Source organism: Budorcas taxicolor, chromosome 17 (assembly GCF_023091745.1).
Source record: "Budorcas taxicolor isolate Tak-1 chromosome 17, Takin1.1, whole genome shotgun sequence".
In the NCBI taxonomy this organism is placed as follows: domain Eukaryota; kingdom Metazoa; phylum Chordata; class Mammalia; order Artiodactyla; family Bovidae; genus Budorcas; species Budorcas taxicolor.
The window spans coordinates 55,439,646-55,452,285 of record NC_068926.1 but is presented as its reverse complement, the minus strand read 5'-3'; the positions used below and the strand labels follow the sequence as shown (position 1 = coordinate 55,452,285).

At 43.7% G+C, this 12,640-nt stretch overlaps 1 pseudogene; it reads left to right on the top strand.

The window, feature by feature from the left end:
• The first annotated feature begins 4,140 nt into the window (after positions 1 to 4,140).
• On the top strand, positions 4,141 to 10,682 carry LOC128062100 (probable ATP-dependent RNA helicase DDX5; annotated as a pseudogene).
• Positions 10,683 to 12,640: the final 1,958 nt, after the last annotated feature.

Sequence of the window (12,640 nt, the reverse complement as noted above, 5' to 3'; positions counted from 1 at the left end):
TGACCAGTGGACGCGGGTTCACCTCGGAGCAAACACGGCCGTCACGTGGGCGCATCCAATCAGCGAGCCCGCTGATCCGCGCTTGCGTAAACCTCAAGGGTCAGCGACGGTGGCCGGCAGGCGGCAGTGAAGGTTTTGGCTGTAAGCGTTGCACGTAGAGCCGGTGGCGCTGAGGTGGCGGCGGCGGTGGCGCTACCTGCTCCAGGGCTCTCATCCTCAAGGCTCCCCTCCCAGCCTCGCCTGAGCCCTCCGGGGCCTGCGCCGGCCCGCGCCTGCCCTATGAGCTGTTGTCATCCACCCGGAGCTCCCAGAACACTCGCGGGTCCCCGCCGACTTCAGCTTCAGCGGTGAGTCCGCGGCCTCGCCGCCTCCCCGGTAGCCCGCGCCTGGGCCCCGGGGCTCGTCCTCTCAGAGTCTGAGTCCGGGCAGGAGCCCCGGCGAGGGCTTTCGCCTGAGGAGGAAGCCGAGGAGTGGTTGGGATCCCTCTCATTTCCCCCATCCGTAGGAGGACTTCCCCGGGGAAGTCCTCCTTCCTGGTGTTTTCTCACGGGGACTCTTTATATTTGGCGCGGCGCTCTCTCCAACCTGGTTGAGAGCCTAGTTGCGTGAGTTGATTTCCTCTTGGCTTTATGAAGACGAAATACCCAGCACTCTGATGGCTCCTGGGAAGGTTTAATTAAATCTTTCCTCTTTGGAAAACTTTCCATTAAGGGGCCCTTTAGCAGTAGTTAAAACTAAAATGTCTACACGTTCTGTATCTGAGCAACTAAATACTTACTGGGCACTGTTTTCTCTAGTTGTCTTCATTCAACCGTACTAGTTAGAAGGGTGTGTGAGCGAGCCTTCTACAAACTAGGAAACTGAAGTCCTGGGATTAAGCGCCTTGCCCAGGATCAGCTGTCCGATGGAATTCTAACTCAGAGAGCTGGACTTGAAAGTCTGAGCACTTCATTCCCAGTCACACAGCCTCCTGAGGGGAAAGGCAGGTATGGCTCTGTTCCTTGAACCTCCATCAGTTATCTAACAACAGTTCAGTTCAGTTCAGTCGCTCAGTCGTGTCCGACTCTTTGCGATCCCGTGAATCGCAGCACGCCAGGCCTCCCTGTCCATCACCAACTCCCAGAGTTCACTCAGACTCAGGTCCATCAAGTGTGTGATGCCATCCAGCCATCTCATCCTTTGTCGTCCCCTTCTCCTCCTGCCCCCAATCCCTCCCAGCATCAGAGTCTTTTCTAATGAGTCAACTCTTCGCATGAGGTGGCCAAAGTACTGGAGTTTCAGCTTTAGCATCATTCCTTCCAAAGAAATCCCAGGGTTGATCTCCTTCAGAATGGACTGGTTGGATCTCCTTGCAGTCCAAGGGACTCTCAAGAGTCTTCTCCAACACCACAGTTCAAAAGCATCAATTCTTCGGCGCTCAGCCTTCTTCACAGTCCAACTCTCATGACTACTGGAAAAACCATAGCCTTGACTAGATGGACCTTTGTTGGCAAAGTAATGTCTCTGCTTTTGAATATGCTATCTAGGTTGGTCATAACTTTTCTTCCAAGGAGTAAGCGTCTTTTAATTTCATGGCTGCAGTCACCATCTGCAGTGATTTTGGAGCCCCCCAAAATAAAGTCTGACACTGTTTCCACTGTTTCCCTATCTATTTCCCATGAAGTGATGGGACCAGATGCCATGATCTTCATTTTCTGAATGTTGAGCTTTAAGCCAACTTTTTCACTCTTCTCTTTCACTTTCATCACGAGGCTTTTTAGTTCCTCTTCACTTTCTGCCATAAGGGTGGTGTCATCTGCATATCTGAGGTTGTTGATATTTCTCCCGGCAATCTTGATTCCAGCTTGTTTCTTCCAGTCCAGCGTTTCTCATGATGTACTCTGCATAGAAGTTAAATAAGCAGGGTGACAATATACAGCCTTGACGTATTCCTTTTCCTATTTGGAACCAGTCTGTTGTTCCATGTCCAGTTCTAACTGTTGCTTCCTGGCCTGCATACAGATTTTTCAAGAGGCAGGTCATTCAAAAAATGTAATCTAGCATGTCTGCCTTCTTCCACTTTCAGTTCAGTTCAGTCCCTCAGTCCTGCCAACTTTTTGTGACCCCATGGACTGCAGGCTTCCCTGTCCATCACTAACTCCCATGGAGCCTACTCAAACTCATGTCCATTGAGTTGGTGATGCCATCCAACCATCTTATTCTCTGTTGTCCCCTTCTCCTCCCACCTTCAGTCTTTCCCAGCATCAGGGTCTTTTCCAATGAGTCAGCTCTTCGCATCAGGTAGCCAAAGTATTGGGAGTTTCAGCTTCAACATCAGTCCTTCCAATGAATATTCAGGACTGATTTCTTTTAGGATGGACTGGTTGGATCTCCTTGCAGTCCAAGGGACTCTCAAGAGTCTTCTCCAACACCACAGTTCAAAAGCATCAATTCTTCGGTACTCAGCTTTCTTCACAGTCCAACTCTCACATCCATACATGACTACTGGAAAAACCAGAGCCTTGACTAGATGGACCTTTGTTGGCAAAGTAATGTCTCTTGTTTTTTAATATGCTGTCAAGGTTGGTTATAACTTTCCTTCCAAGAGTGAGCATCTTTTAATTTCATGGTTGCAGTCACCATCTACAGTGATTTTGGAGCCCAAAAAATTAAAGTCTGCCACCGTTTCCCCATCTATGTACCATGAAGTGAAGGGACCAGATGCCATGATCTTACTTTTCTGAATGTTGAGCTTTAAGCCAACTTTTTCACTCTCTTCTTTCACTTTCATCAAGAGGCTCTTTAGTTTTTCTTCGCTTTCTGCCATAAGGGTGGTGTCATCTGCATATCTGAAGTTGTTGATATTTCTCCTGGCAATCTTAATTCCAGCTTGTGCTTCATCCAGACTGGTATTTTGCATAATGTACTCTTCCACTTTGACATGTTTTAAAGACTCAACTGAGTAGCTCTGTGTTTTCAGAGCTCTTTCTCTTTGTGACTAGTGTTCCACTGTGTAGATGAACATCATTTATTATTCATTGATTTATTGGAAGTTTGGGTTTCCGATTTTGGCTGTTATGAATAAAACTGTTATCAGCATTTGTGTAAAAGTAAAAAAAAAAAAGAAATACTTTTTGAGAACCCACTCTCTATTGGAGTTTTAGTTGTGTGTGGAAAGGGATGCCTTGCTTTAATGGCACCAGCAGTTCACTCAAGTTCATGGAGACGAATGAAATAAACATTTACAGAATAAATGTAGAACTGCAGCTGTGACAAATGTGGTGAAGGAAGGGAAGATAGTTTTTAGACACCTGTTACGAGAGGATGTGTTTGATTTGGGGAGGGGCCCTGGGCCTGGTGACGTGGGGAACTTCCCTGAGTGTGTGAATTTTGGAGCCATTAATTAAAAGACTGAATATGATTTAATAGGCTACTGAGTTTTGAAAGTCAACTAAGTTGACATAAGCCACATATACAGTTCTACATGGGTCAGTCATTGATTCATTAATTTATTCAACAAATCTTTAAATAGCTTCCAATATGTGCTAGGCACTGTGATGTAAGTGCTGAGGATACAGTGCTGGGCAAAACAGACGTGATCTCCACTCTGATAAAGCCTATAATCACAGATTTAGGGTGTGATGGCATAACGCTAACCCAGGGTGTTTAAGAAGACTAAAAGTTTTTTAAAGTTTCTATTAGTGGACTTCAGCCTTCATTTGGGGTCCAACACAGAGTGTCACTCTACAAGTGCTACTGAAATGTTGGTTCATCTGAGCGTGATCACTGTCAAAGCTCTTATCTCCTTCATTTGCTTGAAAGTGCATGATTTTCACTAGAACTGCCCTGCATTTCTGAGTTTATTGCCCTGGGCATTAATTGACTGTCAGGTACAGCAGGAGCCCCAGAGGTGAGTGAGAGGACTACTGCAAAGGCATCTTACAGTCTTGAGGGAGGGCAGCAGAGAGAAAAGGGAAACCTGTGGATGGATACATTGAGAGTGGATTTATCAGATATTAATCATTCATGTGTTCTTTAGTCGGAGAAATGTCTGAAGAGGAGATCGAAAAGAAGACACTAGCTTCAGCTGTTGCCTGTTTAGAAGGGAAGTCACCAGGGGAGAAAGCAGCAATCATACATCAGCATCTTGGTCATTGAGAAATGACAGATGTGATCATTGAGACCATGAAGGCCAACCCAGGTATGCTTTCCAAAACCCTAGGCTATCTTCTGTAAGGTAAACCCATGGTAGCTTGTGTTGGAGTGGCGTTCAGTGAGCCTGTGATTAAGACCTCTAGCATACTTTAGCTTTTACTGCCTATGTTCCTTACATGAAGCTGTCAGGGTGGATTTCAGTTTCTCTAAATATTTCTTCTAAATTACTCATAACAAGCTAGGTTGACAACTCTACTCAGTGAGGAGAGCTACTTAGCATGTAGGTCTGTGGCAGTTCATGTTGAATCCAGATAGGCACGGTGTGACTCCTCGCCCCCGACCCCCTCCCCAGCTCACTACATCCAGGGGAGTAGATGTGTATTGCATCTCCAGTGTGAAGAAGTGGTAGGTTTGGTTTTCAAACTTAATAGCCCTGAATATTTGTCTCACTTAGGAGTGTATGATAGAAGACACCTGCTTTCTTATGGTATTTCTAAACATAAAAGCCATCTCTGCATTTGAGGGTGTCAATGAGGTTTTTTTATGGGGCAGAGACCACTTTTAAGTTGAGATTCCCCCATAACTCCACTGTTTTGTGAATATAGTTCTTAACATAAGACATCTGGGTCCACAGTGGAGGTGAACACCACTCCCATTTTCTAATTTGGATTCTTTTCTGTGTGAGAACATCTCCGTCAGAGCCCCTTTACTTTCTCTCACAGCTTAAAATCTTCCTGACAGCTGTGGCAAACTCCAGTTCTCATTGTGTCCCGTAGGGTGCTGTTTCCTATGGATGGCCTGAATTGCACAGGATAAAGAGAGTTAATACTTAAATTTCTGCCCTCTCACTCTTTTTTAAAATTCAAGTGATTTAAACCACTTTTAAAGAAATATTGCAAGGCATTTAATTTGGATCTGTGGGGAAAAAAATTTTGTCCAAGTTAAAGGCTTATGGAGACCTTTTTCATTCTGAAGAACCATGCATTGGTTGACTTATTCTTTTCTTTAGATAATTATGTCCACTGACTGGTTGCAAGTAAAACAGATGGAAAACTAGTACAGTATGAGGGTGATAGTTGCCCAAAGGAGAAAATAGATACCTTATAGTTAAAGGTAAGATATTTTACTAGTAATTACTAAATACCTATATCTACTGCTTTTTACTATTCCAACTGTCCATCAACTGGATAAAGACAAATGGATAAAGAGGGTATGGTGTGTGTGTGTGTGCATGTGCATGTACACACACACACATACACACAATGGAATATTACTCAGCCATAAAAAGGAATGAAATATTGCATTTGCAGCAACACGTATGGACCTAGAGATTATCATACTAAGTGAACTAAGTCAGACAGAAAAAGACAAACATCTATCACTCATATGTGGAATCTAAAAAATAATACAGGTGAATTTATTTACAAAACAGAAACAGATAGACATAGAAAACAAACGTATGGTGCAAACTACAACACTGTTCCAATTGTGGATATGTGTCATGATGTAAAATATATGAAAACTGAATTTGCCTAATGGAAGAGATCACGAGTGACAAGAATAAAACCATTTTTCTGTTGAAATCCAAATAGGATGCCATGTACTTACTAGAAAAATGAGGAGAAAAAGGTGGCCTGTCATGAGTATCCATGGTGACATGAGTCAACAGGAATGTGACTAGGTTGTAAATGAATTTAAACATGGAAGAACTCCTATTCTGATTGCTACAAATGTGGCCTCCAGAAGGCTAGATGTGGAAGATGTGAAATTTGTCATCAATTTTAACTACCCTAACTCCTCAGAGGATTATCTTCATCGAATTGGAAGAACACTCACAGTACCAAAACAGGCACAGCATACACTTACATAACATAAAGCAAGTGAGTGACCTTATCTCTGTGCTCCTTGAAGCTAATCAAGCAGTTAATCCCAAATTGGTTCAGTTAGTCAGAAACAGTTTCAGATCATTTCAGAGGCAGGGGAGACATGCAGGCTGAGTGTCACAACAGATACTCTGTGGGCAAAACAGATGGACTAAATCCCTTTAGAGACAGAGAAAATTATGAAAGGGGTTACACTAGTCTGCTTAAGAGAGATTTGGGAGCAGAAACTCAGAATGTGGTTTATATTTGCTACAAATTACACCAGTGGGAGCTTTGGAAGCGATTTTGTGCCTGCTGGTATACAGACCAGTTTTAGAACCAGTAATCCAACAGGGACTTACCAGAATGGTTATGATACCATTCAGCAATATGGGAGTAATATTCCATATATGCACCATGGTGTGAACCAGCAAGTATTTTCATATCTGGCTACTGCAGCTGAGCCTATATTTGGTTATCCAGTGCAAACAGGATATTCTCAACAAGACTTCAGAAGTATGTGTAAACATCTGTTTTTCATAATTGCTCTTTATATGTTATCAGGCAAGATCGTTATTTAAGAAAAGAAACATGGGAAATGCAGAAATGACTGCACTGGAGCAGTAATTATGATGCGCTTTTTTGCTATTTAAGTTGGATATTTCTCTACATTCCTAAAACAGTTTTTAGGGTTTTTTTGTACTAAAAAGGGCAAGCAGTGTTTTCCCCAAAGTTAAGTGTACAGTGATTTGAAATACAATAAATGAAGGCAATGTGTGACATTCCAATAAAAAATATTTGAAGATTAAAAAAATATTTTTTTCTATCAAACTTTATTCTTCTGACTCAGTTTTCATCTAATTGGAATCCTGCTAATTTTTAGTTTCTGAAAGATGAGCTGAAAGCTACAATGGAAGAAAGTCTTCAGAAGCATCCCTCGTTGCACCGAGAAGTAAAGATCAAAGTAAAGAAGGTGTAAATGCTGCTCCTGACTCTCCATCCAGGCAGCTTCCAGAACAGATTTCCTTCTTCAGTGGAAACCTCTCAGTTGAAACAGTTCACAGTATTATGCATCTATTCAAGACAAGGTGAGAAAAACACTGTTTCCTTTGGAGTTTGCCTATTTTTTGACATTGGGCAGAGAAAGTGCTCTTGCCCTGAAGGGAAGTGGATATTTTAAGCTTCAGAGGAATAGAACAATATTTTTTGTGTTAAAGAATTCCCTGGTATTTATATTTAGCTAAATCTTGTAGATTGGCTCAAAGCTTCTTACAAAAGTGACATAGATACACCTGAGAAAATACCTGGGAAAATACTCTATGAGAAGTTAGGCATGCAGGTGATTGGGAAGTTGAAGCAATATAGGAGATAGATGGGCACCAGGTTAGACATTTACAGCTAGCCTCCCGTTTGCATTTCATGGGGCACGAAGAAGTGGGCTTCAAGCTGGATACTTAAAACTGTTAGCATTTTGTGAGACAAGAGATAGGTGGTCTCCAGTTAAGTTATTTACAATCAGCCTCTTGTTTGCCCTCCGAAATGGAAGTAACAATAGAAACAGGGTAAATAGTCAGTTTGTCTCTTGTAAACACCTTAAGGTAATAGTCCTGGCTACACCTATAGTCAAGGTTATAATCATGACAAGGACAAAGAGGGGCAAAACCTTGTTTGAGTAAAGGATTAAGCGATCCCCCTCCCTCCCTCTTTTGAGACAAGGGAGACATTACACATGCCAGAAAGGCTCTTTGTGGGTCAGAAGTCAGGGGACAATGCCAGGCCATAATGAGTCTTGCTCCTCCCAGATGCCTTCACTTTGAGATCCGTCTTGGCTGAGGGGTATGAGTGTACCACTAAGGGAGTGTCCCAGGTTAGGTCACGTGTGGAAAAAGAAACCAGGTAATTGACCTGGAGGAAGACAAAGACCTGGAAGAACTGACCTATATAAATGACTTAACCATCTCTTTATTGCTCTCCTCCTCACTGGGGGGATGTGCACACCCTTCCTCTCTGGGTGTGCATCTCTGCCTTGCTTCTGTCTTAACTAAGCAAACCATCTCTCTGTGTGCTCTCCCACTTGTTGTGCTACGTCTCTAATAAACTTTGTATCTACGTTTACAGTTTCTGCCTCTGTGATAAATGCACTGGGGGCAAAGATCCAGGGAAAAATTGCTTCTAGCCTGTAGCCCTGGCTGGTCTGGTAGCTAGGATTCCTGGTTTTCATCCAGGCTACCCAGGTTCAATACCTGGGCAAGGAATTAAGATCTCACTTCACGCCACTGCTTACTGCTGCCTTGCTGAGACCAGAAGGAAGATAGAAAAGAAAAATTATAAGTGATCCTTACATCGTTGTAGTCTCATATTCCCACCAAGTCTTTACTAAAGAAGCTTGTAGGTCAGTTAATTGATTGCAGTTTCATCATTTCTTTAAACTCCTTTCTGTGGTCCAAACAAGGCTTGCTGGAGGTCAAAGGAAAGGAAGAGTTTGGCTTGGTAATCAATAAGCTGGGCCACCAGCTCCTTGGATATTGGTAGCTGACCTCTTTAAAAGTCCTTAAAGAGGACAGTCCTTGTCCGATCTTGTTTGCTCGGTCCCCACTGGGACACAGAATACTCAGGTAGCCATTCTGGATCACAGCTGTTGAAGTGAGTTTGCAGCATTTCAAAAGCAAATTGCATTGTAGGGGGCTTTTCTTTCCCCTCTATTCCAGCTATTCCAACCCAGCAACACTTTCTGTAATCTTCAGAGTCACATCCTCAAGGTTCAGCATTCTCTTTCTTATACTTAATTTTTAGAGAAGGCAGGGGCAGCCCACTCCAGTACTCTTGCCTGGAAAATCCCATGGATGAAGAAGCCTGGTAGGCTGCAGTCCATGGGGTCGCTAAGAGTCAGACACGACTGAGCGACTTCACTTTCACTTTTTAATTTCATGCATTGAAGGAAATGGCAACCCACTCCAGTGTTCTTGCCCGGAGAATCCCAGGGACAGGGGAGCCTGGTGGGCTGCCGTCTATGGGGTCGCACAGAGTTGGACACGACTGAAGCGACTTAGCAGCAGCAGCATACTTAATTTTAGAGCACAGATCATGTGTTTTTATGTAACTAATTGAGGTCTTACCTACTTCTTGGCAGAACCTTTGGATTTATTTAATATGTGGCCACATAGGATGTGGACGATATGTGAGTCGACATGCCTATAAGCACTTAGAGGAGACCAGCACACGTATGCCATGCAGCCCACCAACCATCGAGTCTGGGACTACACTGGAGGTGAACACCACTCTCATTTTCTAATTTGGATTCATTATGTCTGAAAACATCTCCCTCAGAACTTTCTCTCAACCTTCTCACAGCTTGAAATCTTCTGACAGCTGTTGCAAACTCCAGTTCTCATGGTGCCCCATAGGGTGCTGTTTCCTATGAATGGCCTGCATTACACAGGATAGAGTTAATGCTTACACTCCTGCCCTCTCATTTTTTTAAAATTCAAATGATTTAAACCACTTTTTAAAGAAATATTGCATGGCATTTAATTTGGATCTGTATAAACAAAAATTTTGTTCAAGTTAAAGGCGTAATTATGGAGACTTTTCGTTCTGAAGAAACACACCTTGGTTGACCCATTCTTTTCTTTAGATAATTATTTCTGTTGACTGGTTTCAAGTAAAACGGATAGAAAAATAGTACAGTATGAACGTGAGGGTGACACTTGGCAGGAGGAGAAAATAGATGCCTTACAGTTAGAGTAAGATATTTTATTAGTAATTACTAAATACCTATGTCTACTGGTTTTTATTGTTCTAACTTGGAAGGTTGTTTGGGCTTTTAATTTTGCCATTTGCCCTGCAAGTTAGGTTTTGTTTTTAAGATCTATATTGCTTGAGGATTATTAAAATATTTTTATTCCATCTCATTTTCATCTTTGAAAGTCTGGGTTTCACTGAGTCTTACTACTTTCAGTGTCACGTTCCTAGTTGTCTCAAGTTCATCATTAGGGTTGCCCTCTGTAGCTGTGATAAAACTGGAGATAAGAATCTTCCTGTTGGCATCACAGTAGCAGTTGGAAATTGAGCAGACTTGGTCAGGATAAGGAATCTCCAAAGCATCTTTCCATCCCGAGAAGCTTTTTCACATATATTGGGCTGGAGTTTATGAACTGGACCCTTATACAGATGTAGTCATTTGGGGGTATTCATATAATTAAACAACAAAATTAGCACAGTCTGCTTTTTCTCACTGAAGTAATTCCCATCTACTATAAAATTGATGTGTAGGGAGGAATAGTTTAACATGAGGCCTATTTTATATAAATTTCAGAATGATGGTTTTAAAACCAAATACCTTAAACATAGGAGGAAGTGGACATTTGAAACTTGATCATCTCCAGACTTTTAAGGTCAGTGGAATGGCCTAAAATAGGGTTGTTGTTACCATTAATAAATTGTATTAATTTGAAAAAGTTCAAATCTTTAATGTTAAAGTTTTTAGACTAAGTAACTATAACATATTAAGTATGTTTATTCGGTGAATATTTATTGAGAGTTATTCTCCATGTGCTGGGAACTCAACATTGAATAGACTCCGTGCTGTCATAGAGTGTACATTCTAGTGACACGCGCACATTTTCCCAATTGTCCTTTCTTTCTGTTACCCTTTCATTCTCTTCTCTAGCCTGCAAACATGATTAGATCGCTTCTAGTCTCCTGGAACAGTTTCCAGAATGCAGATGTGACTTATTATCTCTCATAGTCACATCCATTGATTGAGCTCAGCTAGACAGGGCTTGCTCGTGTTTCACAGTAAAGGCACCTGGGGCCACAGGTTCAAGGTGGCTTCTTCACTCATATATCTGACACCACATAGTTGCTTGGGTTTCCTGACTGTATGGCAGGCTCAGGCTAGTCTGACCTCTCACATGACAGCTGGTTTCCTTAGAGAGTTCTACAGTACCAGGGAGAAGACATGTAAGACTTCTAAGATCTAGCTTTAGATTTTGCCACCAAATTCCATTGATCAGCATGAGTCACAGGCCCCATCCAGGTTCACAGAGAGGGAGGAGAGCCTCCACCCCTGCCTGAGAGGAGCAGCAAAGAATTAGCAGCCACCTTTCCTCTACCACACTACTGTCATGATTGTTGTAACAACCAAGTTAGATTATTCTTTCAACCATTCAACAAATTTTTAGTGAACACCTGCGATGGGCCAGGTACTATTCTAGGGCTGAGGACACAGTGGGAACCAAACTCAGTAAAGATCTATCTCTTATGGAGCTGGTATTCTGGTGGGCATAGAAAATCAGTCAGATACACAAGACAACCTCAGACTGCAGTCGTAAGTGCAAATGAGAGAAACAGGATCCAGAGAGTACCGAATAGGGGGAAGACAGAGAAGGCTAGCTCTGTGCTGTTGTGAGGAGGAACAGGTCCTGCCTCCGGGGAGAGACTGATGCTGGTTTAATGAAGCCAGTATCAGGGATGCACAGGCCTCTCCATTCACTCAGGGAAAGAGTCCTTAAGCAAAGCCACTATTCTCGTGTCAGAGTCTCTGCTCCCAAAGCCAAGCAGTGGCCTTAGGGGAGTACAGAGGGGAAATTTCCCCTGAGGTTAAGGAAGCTGGTCTCTCAGGGAGGGGGCTGAGGTCACTTTAGTCACTTCAACCAAGATGAAGGTGAAGGCAAGGAAACCTGTCCAAGCTCTTCCTTGCCCAAGAGCTGTCCCAATATGGCTTGACCCTGGCTTAGGACTCCAGTCACTCTGGGCCAGGGTCTGGGACCTCAGACAAGATCAAGGCATGAAGCAAAGCCCAGAACTTAGTTGATGCCGGGGCCTGAGATATCAGGGCAGCAGGGCCCAGGGAGGGCGGGCTCGGCTCAGTGGCCAGGGGTTGAGACAAGAATCAGGATGAATCTGGATCTTTTAAGCACATTACCCCATTTGTGTCACGTGGGACAAAGGACTTTACCTGCCCACACCTTCATTTCCTCATCTGTTGAGCAGGAATCACTGTAATACCCCTCACAGAGGGGCACATGAGAGGCTTCCAGCTGTTGCCTTGAGCCTCATGGAGCGAGCATGCAAGGCAGTGACCATAATGGTAGTGCCTGGGTGACACCAGAAGAACCAGGCAGTCTGGGTCCACTAGGGATCACTTTCTTAGGCTCAAATTTGGCATTTCAGCACAGTGCCTCCCCAACCATCATGGCAGAATCTGAGCTGTGCACCTGCAGTAAAATGTCCCAGGCCTTCGGGAGGAGAGTGTGGGTGGACATCAGCCAGGTTCTTTGGAAATGTGTGTGGGTTCACATTAGTTGGTTGATCATCAGTCTGGAGGGGAAAGACACCTCTGTTTCTTCTTGCAGGAGGGCTGGGAAGTGGGTGACAGGTAGTTTCCAATGGTGGGAACAGGTGTGGCAGGAAGAGTTCAGGCTGGAAACCAGGTAGACCCCAGTTCAAGCTGGACTGGGCCACACCCTGCCCACATGCTCCCCTCTCTGAGAATTGACCTTGCCTCCTGCTGAACATGGAGGAGAGTGAAGCCCATGGGGAGAAGCAGAGATAACACCCATGGAGGAGGGAGGAGGGCCTGGCCCACAGTCTGTGACCACCCTGAGCATCTGTTCCATTGCCACCCGGAGTGCAGGTTCAGG